The 16902-nt window shown below is 35.3% G+C and overlaps 2 long non-coding RNA genes across 2 annotated transcripts; both read left to right on the top strand.

Annotated features, from left to right (window-relative positions):
- The first annotated feature begins 757 nt into the window (after positions 1-757).
- LOC129757883 (uncharacterized) lies at positions 758-1937 on the top strand. The gene is made up of 4 exons (XR_008739843.1): positions 758-1020; positions 1083-1162; positions 1237-1303; positions 1393-1937. It is a non-coding gene; the product is annotated as an uncharacterized LOC129757883 (long non-coding RNA).
- A 1628-nt stretch (positions 1938-3565) lies between these two features.
- Positions 3566-5647, top strand: LOC129757554 (uncharacterized). Its single transcript, XR_008739732.1, has 4 exons — positions 3566-4730; positions 4793-4872; positions 4947-5013; positions 5103-5647. It is a non-coding gene; the product is annotated as an uncharacterized LOC129757554 (long non-coding RNA).
- The last annotated feature ends 11255 nt before the right edge of the window (positions 5648-16902 follow it).

Below are 16902 nucleotides of genomic sequence, written 5' to 3' on the forward strand. Positions count from 1 at the left end.
ACTGTGCAGTGCAGTGGATGCAAATACGCTGTTTCAGGTGGTGAAATTTAGCGATCCCGGATCCGCCAAAAGATGCAGGATATGTAAGACCGAAATCAGTCTTCCGGAACGATTATTGCGCTGGAGAGGAACACCAGTTACACGGCAGTTCATACGGTAAAATATCATGGCAGATTCCCTGAAGACCGATTTGAGAAATTGTCCGCAAAGCAAAGGAATCAACTGAAGCAGTAGATTCTCAAGAAAGGGCCAAACACGAAGAAAAATGAAAGCTGCCGCTCAGATCAACCAATGGATCGAGTACGGGTTCTAACATCGGCTCGATATTTAAACACAATTTTTCACCAACTGTGGACAAATTTTTATGCTCTCAGAAATATTGAAATTTAAAACACCTCGTAAAACGATTTTTTTTTTGTTATGTCGTTACCTTCAACAAAAATTGGTAAAAATGTTAAGAACCTGAGTACCTAAACTAGTTTGATTCACATTCGAAATGGTGATAAGTATGCTTGAATTCGAAAATCCGAATTTATGACTAAGTCAAACAACAATTTTTGATTGATATCGAAAAACATCATTTAAATGTCATTTGAGTCAAAGATTATCATTGTTTAAACTATTTTATTTAAGATTTGTTTGATGTTCTCATCATTTAACATGTAACCGTCGGTTACATGTTTTTGTGTGGCTCCGCCACAAAATCAGATCATCCCTGTCCCTTAAGGAAAAACAAAAACAAATCCTGCAAACAGAATGGCTAACTTCACCCCACTTCACCCAAATCATCTGTCATCCCGCACAGGCACTCTCTTTCTCAGAGAAATCCAGGGGCGTCGTGCTCAACCAGGGCCGTCATGGGGAAGTGTGGGCACCCAGAGAACGACGCACCATGTAAATTTGCCGTATGTATGGGCGTCGGCCAAAAATCAAGGTCTATCGAATATCGGCAATGCAAAGCATGTTCTTTCTGTCTGTGATCTCGTTAGGAGTAAGAAGTGTGCGTCGTGTGTAGTTCAAGTAATTTAGTTTGTTTAAAATGTTGTGGTGTAAAGTAATTAAATTATTCCTATCTATTCTAGAGCTAAAAGTACAAAATAAAAACGTATTACAAAAATACAAACAGTAGTACGGTGCGCGGTTAAAAAAATATATAAGTACGGTTAGTAAATAAAAACAAAATGTGTACGTAGATAGCAAAGCACGTGTTAAAATGTAAATGTTAATTTGTTATAGATTTAGAAATTATAAAAAGAACAAATATCGTGAAGACAAACTCAACAAAAACCACCACAAAGAAAAGGTAATTAATTTAACAACAAAAACAAAAATTGTAAACCACGTGGGCTGTGTAAAATCTTAAGTCACTGGTATTAAAACCCTGTTTGGCAGGTCCAAGAGGGCCTTTTCTTGTTTTGTCGGCTTATTCACCAGCTATTCGTGAACTGCAACCACACGGCGACGTCTAACATCCAAAATCAACCAGACAGAAAGACCACACAACATAACCTTGTCGGAAGGCTTTTGGCTGTGGCCATCCGGTGGCGCTAGGACCGCTTGATAACCTAGTTTGGGCCATTACGAGGTTAACGACGAAGGCAAGGCTAAAACATAACCTTGTCGGGCTATTACGAGGGTATCGGAAAGATCATCCGGTACAACAAGGCCGGAATCACAAATCGCAACTTGCAGGCTCTTCCGGGACGCCGGACAGAGTCTGCTGTGAATTCCGGATTGCTGGTGGAAAAATCAACATAATATGGGAACCGATGTCCCCATATGGTTCCAATCAATCGTCGTTGTCCGCCGATCCAGCTGCCGCTAGTAGTTCCTGATAAATTCCGTGCACAAAATCTAACCGCAAGTATGCCTTATATGTGACGTCACCCCTGAAAAACTATGTAAATAAAACCCCCCACATTATGTAAAATTTGAAATCAGGTAGAATACTTTACTGGAATACTTTGTTATTTTACACCTTATCGAAAATCGTTCTTTCAATCCTTCCCTCTTAACATTTCCATTCACGAAATTATATGCTTTGCCGCCTCGGTTTTAACATTTCTCATCGTTTGGACTGGTTGCTAGCATGAGAGGTAATCACCCATGCTTACGACCCTGGTTGGTTCGATTCCCATTGGATTCCTCTGCTGCGAGTTCCGCGGAAAGAAAGTGTCGCGTTGCATCATAAAACGACCCTGAGTTCCCTCTTGTTTACCTTTCCCAAATCTCCACCCACTGAGCTAACTCCGTGTTACAATTGGCGCCCGCAAAAAAAAAATTTAGCAACGGTACATTTTCCCGGAGGGAGGAATAGTAACAGTTCCTGTTAGCCTATTGGATCGTTCTCCTAACGATTGTTAATCCGATAACCATAAGTTTTTGAGTTGGAGTTGAGGACTTTTACATCATGCAAACAATTTTGAAAATCAAAATTTTGGGCCTTGATGGAACTTCAGAAAACTCTGAAGCTTTCCCTTTGCCGCTGATTAGAAAAAATCTACCAATAATGGAATAATGTTTCCCCTGTTATTTCTTGAAAAATTTACTGATATTTTCTTTTTGTTTTCAGAATTGGAATGCAAATAAATAAGAACGGAAATGAGTTTAAAAATTGAATCAAAAAGTGAAAAACACTACACGGACATAGATGAATTTTTGTACAAATTGTTCAATAAGTTCAAACCATTTCAGTGCATGTTAAACATGCTAAGTTTGAGGCAAAATATCTGTGGAAATTTGAAGATGATTCTAAGAACACCACACAAGAATGCACCAGAATTGTATTAGAATCCAGAATCACCAGAATTTATTATATTTTTGTTTTTTGCTTTAATTTATTACTAGTTACTATTATTAAAATTTTGTGAATATGTAGAATAAGAAATTGTGAAAATGTTATAGTTTTGAATCGGTATTTACCAGTTGGATTGGCAAATTAAAAGCCACTTTTTCTCTAAACTTTTGTATATAGTTCTTATTTTCTTCACCCCCCTAGGAAGTGAAAAATCTTTAGTTGTGGAATTATGGATGTTTTCCCCCAGTTTTAAGATCTAAGCAGAACAATTAGTTTCTTCCACAACGAACAATTTAGTTGTGAAGAGTCAGTATATAATTATTATAATTTTGATTGTTTTCTCCAGATATTTCTAATACTTTCTGCATGGATTTGAAATTTGTCATTGTTTGAGCCTCAAGCCTACATCAATTCTCTAATTCGAAAAAAAAAACAAGAATTAAAATACATTATGAAAGATCCGATCAAGAAAATGAACGTCGTCATAATTGAATATGTCCCAAACTGCTTCACGTTTCGAACTTTCGATTTTTTTTTCCTGATATAAGAATTGGATTTGACTTTCTAATGTAGTTAGAACTATTAAAATTGGTAAATTTGCTTTGAAGGAATTTCGGATTGGAAAAAGAGAGAATCATACAAACTTTTTAAAGTAATTTATTTGGAATTTAAATCTCAAAATACATAAATAAATTGGAACACTTACATTTTTAGGAATGAAATATTTTCCACGGTTTAATTTTCACCTAGGGTCCCATTTATTATCCATCAATGGACCCATGCAAATGCAACTAGCATAAAAATGATGACTCGCTTTTCCGGGAAGTTAACTTGGTTCTTCTCCGTGACCGACTTGAGATTCACCACCTACAAGAAAAAAATAAGAATATTACAAAGTATCTATTCATCAAATGTGACGATACATAAAACCTACCTGAAACTGATTGTTGTCGTTTTTCTTCCGTCCCTGGAACCGCGGTCCTTGTGATGAGAAATATAGAAAAAGGCACATCGAAAAACAACCGCAAGATTGCCCAACTTTTGTTATCCAACGATTCGGATATGTTGAAGCAAATCTCCAGCTGAACGGATCATCTGCTTCGTTAAATTTCTGCTTCTTCCGGACTTCTTCTTTCCGCAATTTTAGCTGAAATAGAAAAGAGATAGAATAACTGATTAATTTACTAAAATTTGCCAATAATAAGCTTTGTGAGAATACTTACCGTGAAATATGAACAGAATATTTTCCCGAAGATTGATCAACAATACCAGCTCCAATGTTTACATTGAACTCTTTGTTATTGACGTTTGTCGTGAGTGACCGTCAACAAAACACTCAGTAACTTGACGTTGTCGTGAGTGACCGTCAGTAAAAGTGCTACACTGAAACAAACGATACTGTTCCAATCTAGTGATGATTGAGATATAGGTACTTCGTTTAAAAAGACACCATAGTAAAGAAATATTCTTTTGATCAGATCAAAATAAATTATTTCAAATGGACTGTTGCATTCATCTCCCTCATAACAAAATGAATGAAAGTTCATTCATTTTGAGAAGGGACGATGGGGTAATGTAACCGTCGGTTACATGTTTTTGTGTGGCTCCGCCACAAAATCAGATCATCCCTGTCCCTTAAGGAAAAACAAAAACAAATCCTGCAAACAGAATGGCTAACTTCACCCCACTTCACCCAAATCATCTGTCATCCCGCACAGGCACTCTCTTTCTCAGAGAAATCCAGGGGCGTCGTGCTCAACCAGGGCCGTCATGGGGAAGTGTGGGCACCCAGAGAACGACGCACCATGTAAATTTGCCGTATGTATGGGCGTCGGCCAAAAATCAAGGTCTATCGAATATCGGCAATGCAAAGCATGTTCTTTCTGTCTGTGATCTCGTTAGGAGTAAGAAGTGTGCGTCGTGTGTAGTTCAAGTAATTTAGTTTGTTTAAAATGTTGTGGTGTAAAGTAATTAAATTATTCCTATCTATTCTAGAGCTAAAAGTACAAAATAAAAACGTATTACAAAAATACAAACAGTAGTACGGTGCGCGGTTAAAAAAATATATAAGTACGGTTAGTAAATAAAAACAAAATGTGTACGTAGATAGCAAAGCACGTGTTAAAATGTAAATGTTAATTTGTTATAGATTTAGAAATTATAAAAAGAACAAATATCGTGAAGACAAACTCAACAAAAACCACCACAAAGAAAAGGTAATTAATTTAACAACAAAAACAAAAATTGTAAACCACGTGGGCTGTGTAAAATCTTAAGTCACTGGTATTAAAACCCTGTTTGGCAGGTCCAAGAGGGCCTTTTCTTGTTTTGTCGGCTTATTCACCAGCTATTCGTGAACTGCAACCACACGGCGACGTCTAACATCCAAAATCAACCAGACAGAAAGACCACACAACATAACCTTGTCGGAAGGCTTTTGGCTGTGGCCATCCGGTGGCGCTAGGACCGCTTGATAACCTAGTTTGGGCCATTACGAGGTTAACGACGAAGGCAAGGCTAAAACATAACCTTGTCGGGCTATTACGAGGGTATCGGAAAGATCATCCGGTACAACAAGGCCGGAATCACAAATCGCAACTTGCAGGCTCTTCCGGGACGCCGGACAGAGTCTGCTGTGAATTCCGGATTGCTGGTGGAAAAATCAACATAATATGGGAACCGATGTCCCCATATGGTTCCAATCAATCGTCGTTGTCCGCCGATCCAGCTGCCGCTAGTAGTTCCTGATAAATTCCGTGCACAAAATCTAACCGCAAGTATGCCTTATATGTGACGTCACCCCTGAAAAACTATGTAAATAAAACCCCCCACATTATGTAAAATTTGAAATCAGGTAGAATACTTTACTGGAATACTTTGTTATTTTACACCTTATCGAAAATCGTTCTTTCAATCCTTCCCTCTTAACATTTCCATTCACGAAATTATATGCTTTGCCGCCTCGGTTTTAACATTTCTCATCGTTTGGACTGGTTGCTAGCATGAGAGGTAATCACCCATGCTTACGACCCTGGTTGGTTCGATTCCCATTGGATTCCTCTGCTGCGAGTTCCGCGGAAAGAAAGTGTCGCGTTGCATCATAAAACGACCCTGAGTTCCCTCTTGTTTACCTTTCCCAAATCTCCACCCACTGAGCTAACTCCGTGTTACAAACAATAAATTTAGTTATAATTAGGATATGGACTCGGTAGGCTGTGATCGGTCAAAGCTGACGCGTTTTTTTCTGCCGTGAAAAATTTTAATTTTCAATTTTTCAATAACTTAATTTGTTCTTCAAATTTCAAGAGGTGTTTTTTCCGACCTCGTTATTTTTTCGTTTGTTTTCGTGAATATATTGTGATTTTTATCTGTTTAGAAGCTTCTTTTTCGAAATCTGTGTAAGGATAGCAGTGACGATTGTGTAAAAAAATCACCAGAAGAAAAGAAGCACTCAAATCCCGAAAAATCATCCATAAGCACTTGCTGGATTATCAAACAACAGTGACTGGAAGGTGCAGGGATTATCATCATTAGTGCAACAGGACCATCAAATAGAAATCAACCCACGCTGCCTCCTTCCCTCATCGCCTATCAATGGACTTTGGTGAGATTGTTTCATTTTATTTTGATTATATTTAAACATATTTTGTCAATCCTATTTGCCGTGTAGGATTTCCCACTAAAACATCCCTTCCATTCCTTTCCGAAACAGCTTTATGGGTCGTATGAGTTCTCTGCACCTAAAGAGTTATTTTTGCTGTTTCAGACAATCCCTTCTATGATTACATTGACTTGTCACGGTGTGCATCATGGTACCACACTGATCTTCAAGAGCAGCACTTGGAATGAATATTGAATCCAGATACTCATTTTGGCATCTTGCGTTGCTCTTGATTATCAGTTGTACATCGTGTATCAGCCAATGCAAGATGTGTGTAGTCACCCTATGCTATGCTATGCTATGCTATGCTATGCTAAATTTTGTTATAATTAGGATATTTTTTGAAAAATCAGGACAAATCAGGACATTTTAAGAGCCATTTTTAAAAAATCAGGAAAATTCAAGCATTTTTGAAAATTAGGACGGCCCACACAGGGGTAAAATATGAAAAAGGCGATCAAAACTATTTTCCGCCGAAACTGTGCATTTTAGACCTACAGTGTCTTCAAGACAAATGACCAACATTACAAGGGCTAAAAAATTAATTTTATGAAAAATTGATTCATCCACCTAGTAGTTGTAGTGACTTTGTCATTTTTCTTCGAGTAGACGCTCGATTGTTTTTTTTCCCGAAAGACGCTCGACTGTTGTTCCCAAAATTCGTTAACTGAATGAGGCTATGAAATGTTTCCGTCGCGCTCATCAATTCCAACAACATGCTTTTCATTTACACCTTCGCATCGTTGATCTGAAGTCATCCATATTCGTCCTGCTCACACATTATGAATCCCATTCAAGATAAATTTATGCTCAGTTTGGCTTTCGAACACTTGAGTGCGATTGAGATGCCGATAACATCGAACGTTGTCTATGTGTGAATGAATCATCGGTTACTCCGATTTCGATTTATTTCTTTTTTTTTTCTTTTATACGCTTACCTATAGATACCTAAAATTTCGTTTATTAATACGCACAGAAGTATATTTTAAAGATTCATCCAGCTCTCGTACACTACATTCGCCTCTTTCTCTACTCTACAAGGAGAATTGTTGAAATATCTTCGAATTGTGGATAATATACTAATTTTGATAGAACTATGATCATTTAATAAATATAACTCACTCGCATTTGATATCCTTGATATCTCGATTTTTTTGTTGATAAATTATTTAAACGAATTTTTGGTAATATACACAAGAGTTCAATGTACTATTAGTTAGTGTTTCCGCTTAGCATCCTTTAACTTTTCCCCATGCGTTTTTTTTTTAAAACGAGCCGTGTTACAAATCGAATCGGAAAACTCCTTTTATTTTATTATTTTTCACCATTATGTAATCGATTCTTTTCGCTAGTATTTTATTGCTATCATTGATGTTGGAATGGCTACCCATTACGCATCGAATGCTCATTTTATGAAATTTTATTTTAGATGTTCTACAGAAACGATTTGATCTCACTTGTGGCATATGGTTTTAATTCATGATTATTTTGTATCTAATATCGAACATGACATCAAAACATTACTTCGTTGTTCGTAGTCATAATGATTCATTAAAAAGGATAATTACGCTAATTTGAATCCATAGTAAATATACCTTCTTTTTCTTTTGTTCATGGCGTTTGTCAGTTTGAAGTATGTACAAAATTAAGACCCCAGTCGTTCATTTCTCAAATAGCACTTATACTGCAGTGTTCAGTACAAATTATGTAAAAGACGTGGTAGTCAAAATGACCCAGTTATTGAAAATAATAAGTTGCATAAGTGCTTTGTACAACACATTTTACTTCCATAGGTTTGATTTAAGATCGTTCGCATTAACTGGAAATCGTCTTCTGATATAATTTTGAATAACCCTTAAAAAATTTTAATTAAATAATAGAATTTTAGTTTTTCTCTAAATAAAATTGACATAAACTATTGTTTTTAATGAGCATTGTACTGAAATAAGAGTTGAGTGTTTTATTTTCATTTTCGTTGTTTGATTTTACCGCACTTTCAATGTTTTTCTTTGATGATGAATCCATGTCCATGATCCAGTCACTAGAGACTGGACTAGACCTCTGTAAAGACGTTTGAAATAATTATTTAACCACTTTTTAGTTTATATAAAATTTATTCATGATCTTTGTATCATCAAAACAACACTCAAACCCTAGCTAGTCTCTTCAACATTGATAATTATTTCAAAATAAAACGAAACCACCGCAGCCGAATCGCAATATAAAAATAACTAACAGAATTCTGTTGATTAAGGGACCATTTCAAACTTTTTTCTCTTGTAGGTTTTTTAATCATCATATATATTGACATTTCTTTCTTAACAAATATGATTTGTGACCCTCGCACAAACCAAACTGAACTTGACCTCTCGCAAGTCATCTTTTGATTATCATATCAATTATCATTTCGGTCTCATAAAATTTGATTATCATATCAATAATCATTTCATTCTCGAGAAATTTGATTTGTGACCCTTGCCCAAACTAAACTGGACTTGACCTCTCGCAAGTCATCCTTTAATAATTATATCAATTACTTCATTTTCATAAAATTTGATTTGTGACCCTCGCCCGAACCAAACTCGACTTGACCTCTCGCAAGACATCTTTTGATCATCATATCATTGACTTTTTCATTCTCATCAAATTTGATTTGTGACCCTCGCACAAACCAAACTGAACTTAACCTCTCGCCAGTCATCTTTTGATCATCATATCGTTTACTATTTCAATCTCGTAAAATTTGATTTGTGACCTTCGCACAAACCAAACTGGACTTGACCTCTCGCAAGTCATCTTTTAATCATCATATCGTTTACTATTTCATTCTCGTAAAATTTTATTAGTGACCCTCGCACAAACCAAACTGGACTTGACCTCTCGCCAGTCATCTTATAATCATCATATCGTTTACTATTTCATTCTCATAAAATTTGATTTGTGACCTTCGCACAAACCAACTGGACTTGACCTCTCGCAAGTCATCTTTTGAACATTTACTATTTCATTCTCGTAAAATTTGTCATCATGTCATTAACTTTTTCATTCTCATCAAATTTCATTTGTGACCCTCGCACAAACCAAACTGGACTTGACCTCTCGCAAGTCATTTTTGTTTACATATCAATTACCATTTCATTCTCGTAAAATTTGATTTGTGACCTTCGCACAAACCAAACTGGATTTGACCTCTCGCAAGTCATCTTTTGATCATCATTTCATTTATCATTTTATTCTCATCAAATTTGATTTGTGACCCTCGCACAAACCAAACTGAACTTGACCTCATCTTTTGATCGTCATTTCATTTATCATTTTATTCTCATCAAATTTCATTTGTGACCCTCGCACAAACCAAACTGGACTTGACCTCTCGCAAGTCATCTTTTGATCATCATTTCATTAACTTTTTCATTCTCATCAAATTTCATTTGTGACCCTCGCTCAAACCAAACTGGACTGGACCTCTCGCAGGTCATCTTTTGATCCTCATTTCATTTATCATTTTATTCTTATCAAATTTGATTTGTGACCCTCGCACAAACCAAACTGGACTTGACCTCTCGCAAGTCATCTTTTGATCATCATTTCATTTATCATTTTATTTTCATCAAATTTGATTTGTGACCTTCGCACAAACCAAACTGGACTTGACCTCTCGCAAGTCATCTTTTAATCATCATATCGTTTACTATTTCATTCTCGTAAAATTTGATTTGTGACCTTCGCACAAACCAATTGGACTTGACCTCTCGCAAGCCATCTTTTGATCATCATTTCAATTATCATTTTATTTACATCAAATTTGATTTGTGACCCTCGCACAAACCAAACTGGACTTGACCTCTCGCAAGTCATCTTTTGATCATCATTTCATTAACATTTTCATTCTCATCAAATTTGATTTGTGACCCTCGCACAAACCAAACTGGACTTGACCTCTCGCAAGTCATTTTTGATCATCATATCAATTACCATTTCATTCTCGTAAAATTTGATTTGTGACCTTCGCACAAACCAAACTGGGCTTGACCTTTCGCAAGTCATCTTTTGATCATCATTTCATTAACTTTTTCATTCTCATCAAATTTGATTTGTGACCCTCGCACAAACCAAACTGGACTTGACCTCTCCCAAGTCATTTTTGATCATCATATCAATTACCATTTCGATCTCGTAAAATTTTATTTGTGACCTTCGCACAAACCAAACTGGACTTGACCTCTCCCAAGTCATTTTTGATCATCATATCAATTACCATTTCGATCTCGTAAAATTTTATTTGTGACCTTCGCACAAACCAAACTGGACTTGACCTATCGCAAGTCATCTTTTGATCATCATTTCATTTATCATTTTATTTTCATCAAATTTGATTTGTGACCCTCGCACAAACCAAACTGGACTTGACCTCTCGCAAGTCATCTTTTGATCATCATTTCATTAACTTTTTCATTCTCATCAAATTTGATTTGTGACCCTCGCACAAACCAAACTGGACTTGACCTCTCCCAAGTCATTTTTGATCATCATATCAATTACCATTTCGATCTCGTAAAATTTTATTTGTGACCTTCGCACAAACCAAACTGGACTTGACCTATCGCAAGTCATCTTTTGATCATCATTTCATTTATCATTTTATTTTCATCAAATTTGATTTGTGACCCTCGCACAAACCAAACTGGACTTGACCTCTCGCAAGTCATCTTTTGATCATCATATCGTTTACTATTTCATTCTCGTAAAATTTGATTTGTGACCCTCGCACAAACCAAACTGGACTTGACCTCTCGCAAGTCGTCTTTTGATCATCATTTCATTAACATTTTCATTCTCATCAAATTTGATTTGTGACCCTCGCACAAACCAAACTGGACTTGACCTTTCGCAAGTCATTTTCGATCATCATATCAATTACCATTTCATTCTCGTAAAATTTGATTTGTGACCCTCGCACAAACCAAACTGGACTTGACCTCTCGCAAGTCATCTTTTGATCATCATTTCATTAACATTTTCATTCTCATCAAATTTGATTTGTGACCCTCGCACAAACCAAACTGGACTTGATCTCTCGCAAGTCATTTTTTGATCATCATATCAATTACCATTTCATTCTCGTAAAATTTGATTTGTGACCTTCGCACAAACCAAACTGGACTTGACCTCTCGCAAGTCATCTTTTAATCATCATATCGTTTACTATTTCATTCTCTTAAAATTTGATTTGTGACCCTCGCACAAACCAAACTGGACTTGACCTCTCGCAAGTCAGCTTTTAATCATCATATCGTTTACTATTTCATTTTCGTAAAATTTGATTTGTGACCCTCGCACAAACCAAACTGGACTTGACCTCTCGCAAGTCATTTTTTGATCATCATATCAATTACCATTTCATTCTCGTAAAATTTGATTTGTGACCTTCGCGCAAACCAAACTGGACTTGGCATCTCGCAAGTCATCTTTGATCATCATATCAACTGCAGCTCATAGCAAGTCATCTTCCGTGCATCACATCAATCATTATCTCATCCCCATCAAACTTGATTTGAAACCTTCGCACAAAACTCTCGCTGATCACATTTTGATTTTTCTTATAATATTTTATGTATGACTCTTACCCAAAATAAAAAGGACTTCATCTTTCATTTTTGAATCATTAATTTACTACAGTATCTTCACGATCATCGAACGATTTAAAAAATCTTCAACTCCCGAAAGTCTTCTCTAGATTGATTTTTTTTTTTAACATAACCGGAAAATTTTGCAACCAAATCGTAATACATAACTCAACCAACTCAATTTCATTTTGGAACCATTTCAAAAGTTCCTTTTTTTCAAAAGCGGACTCGGTTTTCACATGAGTGTGGATCGGTCTAAACATGGTCATCATATTTGCTAACCCATAATCAATAAATGAAGGATAGAGGTTCATCTCAAAACCTAAAATTTGTGACTTGAGAAATCAAGGCCAATGCATATAATACTTTTCATTTCCCTGAGAAACCAAACTCTTGAAGTCTTTTCCACGAGACATCTAACACATGTGTGTATTTTTAGAAACCCTTATCATTTATCAAATAGTTAAATTATTTTAAACGCATGGTAACGTTTAACATAATATAAAACATAAAAAGAGTAGCCGTTTGATAAAGAATTAATCATAAATTTAACCACAGTTAATTACACAAAATATCATTTGTTCATCATGTTACGATACCGAAATCTTTGAAAAGCATTTCAGTTTTTTTTCAATTCATTTATTCACAATTTGATTAAATTCAAATATTGATTTTTTCTAATTTTAACATTCACAGTTTGGTTCTGATTTGAAATTTCCTTTCTCTCAATTTTTTCTATGCTACTATTCAACATCAAAATCAGCTGATTCAAACCTTTTCATACATTTTTTGGGCAAATAAATCAATTTCAACCTTTTTTTATGCTTCTCAGCTTCATTAATTAGAGCAATCGAATTATTCAATCTCACTATGAAGTTTTCATTATTTATTCCGAGCTGATAAGCAATTTCAAATCTTATTTCAAACACTTACCTTTTGCTGCCAATATTCATTATGACCTACTTTCAAAAGCACACTCGCCATTTTTCTAATCGATTCGTCGAACCTTTTTCACTCAAAAATTTACCAGTAATTTTTTAAATTATTTTCCCCATATAATGCACCAATCCAAATTTTTTTTTTCGATCTCATCACTTAAAGCTCCATTTCTCACTCTTCGTAGCTCATTCACTCAACACTTTTCTTTTCCGATTCTAAAAATTGATTTTTCTTTTTTTGTTTTTAACCTTCCAAGTAGTGACTACCCTTTTTTTGATTCACCATCGGCCAGTAACACTTCAAATACAATTCACATTTCCACTCCCAACTGCGCCATTGTAGTGACTTTGTCATTTTTCTTCGAGTAGACGCTCGATTGTTTTTTTTTCCCGAAAGACGCTCGACTGTTGTTCCCAAAATGAATAAGGTATAACATTAGTCATAAATATCGAAATTGAATGTAGCTTTACAGGATGAATGATATAATAATAGGAGAGAATTTGAATAAGTGTTTTTAGTGCAAACGCTTCGGCAACCGTTTGATTAGGACGAAGTATTGTCGAGAATATGGAATTGCTGATGAGTAAAAGAGAGAGAGATAAATTAATTGGACCGATGAAAAGAACATCAAACATAAGGAAAGCATTCTATCTGTGATCCGCCTTGCCAGGTAAATTTTTTGACGTTTCGGAGTTAGGACAAATGTATGGCCGTTTTCAAAAGCTTTCCAAAAGCTCCCTAACTAATCGAAACTTTTCTATGGAGGACATGGTGTCGCTAGTGTTTGCTTAATAACTCCCATTGTTGCGGATGATAGACGCGTCGAAATAAACTTTAAAAAACGCGAAGAAATCCGTCGCGAGATACTGACGTTAGGATACGACAATGGCGTAGCAGCTTCCATAACCGCTCGGTAAATTATTGTTTGCAGTGAAAAATAGTGAAACGGGAGTGTTAAACGATTTTTCTTTGAGATTCCGAAGATGATGAAAAACAAATAGTTTAGTAAGGCCACGCGGTAAAAAAAAAAGATGTTTTAATGTGTTAGAAACAGAGCGAGAGCACTCTGATACAGAGCGAGAGATCTCTGGATAAGGAAAACTGGTTGTTTTTCTCTGACGGAAAATTCTCGGTTGGCAGCCTGAGAAAAAGAAGTCAGTCACAGTAAAAAAAAACAGAGCGAGAGTACTCTGAGTCAGAGCGAGAGTTCTCTGAACTAAACGATGATGTAAAATTTTAGAGCGAGAGACTCTGATTTGTGAAATGATGCGTTAATTGGCCAAGCTAGCTATTTGTTTCATATTCATCAAACAGGTTACGATTCTCGGTTTGAAGCCTGAGAAAAAAATGTGAGAAAATTCTTCGGTTTATTACCTGAAGAAATTTTCAGTCTAAAAAGATAAAACAGTACCTTTGAACGGAAAAATGCAGAATCAGAGTTCGAAATTTAAAGAATTTAAAAAATCGCGTTGATAAGAATCGTAGAATCAGAAATACTAGAGCGAGAGTTCTCTAAGACACGAATAAACAAAAAAAAAATCCGATGTTCAGAGCGAGAGTTCTCTATGACACGAATAAACAAAAAAAAAATCAATATTAAATGCTGAGTTTGCTCCTAGAACATGATTTGGGGATTTATACAGAAAAAAAAAAATTAAAAAAAATGAGAAAGCCTTCATTCGAAAGACAGAGACAGATAATTCTAAAAAAAAAAAAAAATCAAAAGGTAATAAATGTTTTAATTGTTCCTACTACGTTAACCTATCTAAAGGTAGAGGTTCTTGATTGGTATTTTTAGGTACTCCAATTTTCAGTCAAAAAATGGGTTTTCTGTCAAAACCAGACATTGAAAATTTGACAAATATTCTCTGGGAGTGTGAATGTTGTACGGAAATAATATTTCCAAAGTCGGCTATGTAGAGATTGACTAGACCCATTATTTTAAAAAAGAAACACTCTAAGCTAGAGCAAAATATTTTTTATGTGGATAAATGAATTTCTTGGTATTCGTAAGTGAGAGAGATATGATGCAAATTCTACTCGGAATGACTACAAAAAAAAATAGTTTGAAGGCTATTGCTTTCTCTGTTTAACACATGAGAAATCGTATATCGGGATTGTGAACGCGCCCATCGCCAATGGGCGAAGGCAGCCAAGATGAACATGACAGCGGACATGAAAAGGGATCGCTCAGTAGTTCGGTATATTGCTTCACATAAGTGAAAGTGAGATACAACTTCATTCGGATTGCACTCCGATTCTAATGGAATTGCTTGTAAGAATGAGAAGCATTTAATTTTGAAAAGCTTCGCGATAGGGTATGTAATTTATGAGAAGGCAAAAGACATCAAAATCAGACAATGTAAAACTAACACGGTTAAAGATAGTTGGTTAAAAGAAAAGATTTAAAATTCCTGTTAAAAAAAACGTAAGCATCTAAGTATTATCGAGTAAAAGTACAAAATAAACCCATAGCTTTGAAGTAACAGTTTTCTGAAACGAACAATAATTATAAAAACTCTTAAATACTGTTTCTATCAATATTGATTTGTAAGCTTGCGGAAATACGAGTGAATTATAATTTGTTCAGAATGATTAAAGAAAATATCTAAGCGGGAGTGAATTAAGCATTTATTTGATAAAAAAAAAATCAAGGGTTGAGTTTCAATGGTGCAGATAATTTTGAGAAACCCCGAGATCGAACAAATTCAATTATTTTGTTAAGTGTTGGGAGTTTTTTGTATAAACTTTGAAAAGTAATAATAATTTTTAACGCTATCGGTTGAATTTGTTTTTTGAGTCAATCAAATTTTGTAAATTAATCAAGAATAGAGGAGGAGAATAATGTAGTGAATAAGGTATAACATTAGTCATAAATATCGAAATTGAATGTAGCTTTACAGGATGAATGATATAATAATAGGAGAGAATTTGAATAAGTGTTTTTAGTGCAAACGCTTCGGCAACCGTTTGATTAGGACGAAGTATTGTCGAGAATATGGAATTGCTGATGAGTAAAAGAGAGAGAGATAAATTAATTGGAGTTAGAAAATCTAACTTTTTTAATATCCATTTTAGAGCTGTATTGTCTAAGAAAAGTTTTTAGCTTGTACCAATTCTAGCAACTTTGCTATAGAAGTCATAGCTGTAACATTAATTGTTTCAAAGTTATGACATTTTTTAGAAAAATAACACCAATTTTCAGTTTTTTCAACATAACTTTTTTGCGCGTGATTTTTTATATAAAATATGTTCTAGAGAGTTTTGAAGACAGAAAAGTTGTACACTTTTGCTGAATATATTGTATAGAAATTTTGAAGTTTAAACGAGATATCTTAAAAATACTCAACAAAAATAGTCATTTTGAACTGGTTATATCTCCTGAGTTCGACGAACCGTCTCGTAGTGTGGACTAGGCCTTATAGAGTGACCTGGGTGACTCGCCTTAGCCGAGTCGACTATCTTCACGTCACATGTTTTCATAATTTACTGAAATTATGAAAAAAAATTACGAAGCGTTCGATGGCTTAAATAGCCTTCACTTGATTCCTCGGAAAAATTCACAGTCTCATTTGATTAAAAATTTTCAAGACCGAACATGTTTTTTCCTCAATCAATTGAAAAATGTTGGGAAAAAATTTAGGAGAATCGAGAGTAAATCGGTTACAACTCCATTTTCCGATGCATGCGGTGGCTCAAACAGCCTTTATTTGATTCCTTGTAAAAAATCACACAAGATAGGCCTATTTTTGTTCTAAATTTTTCAGTCAAAATCAGCGTTTTTCGTGATGGTTTAGGGAAATTAGGGGTTAAAAAGGCATTACATCTCCGTTCGTAAGCCCGTCACGGTGTGTTCCGTAGAAGGACTTAAAGAAAAA

Source organism: Uranotaenia lowii, chromosome 3 (genome assembly GCF_029784155.1).
Source record: "Uranotaenia lowii strain MFRU-FL chromosome 3, ASM2978415v1, whole genome shotgun sequence".
Classification (NCBI taxonomy): domain Eukaryota; kingdom Metazoa; phylum Arthropoda; class Insecta; order Diptera; family Culicidae; genus Uranotaenia; species Uranotaenia lowii.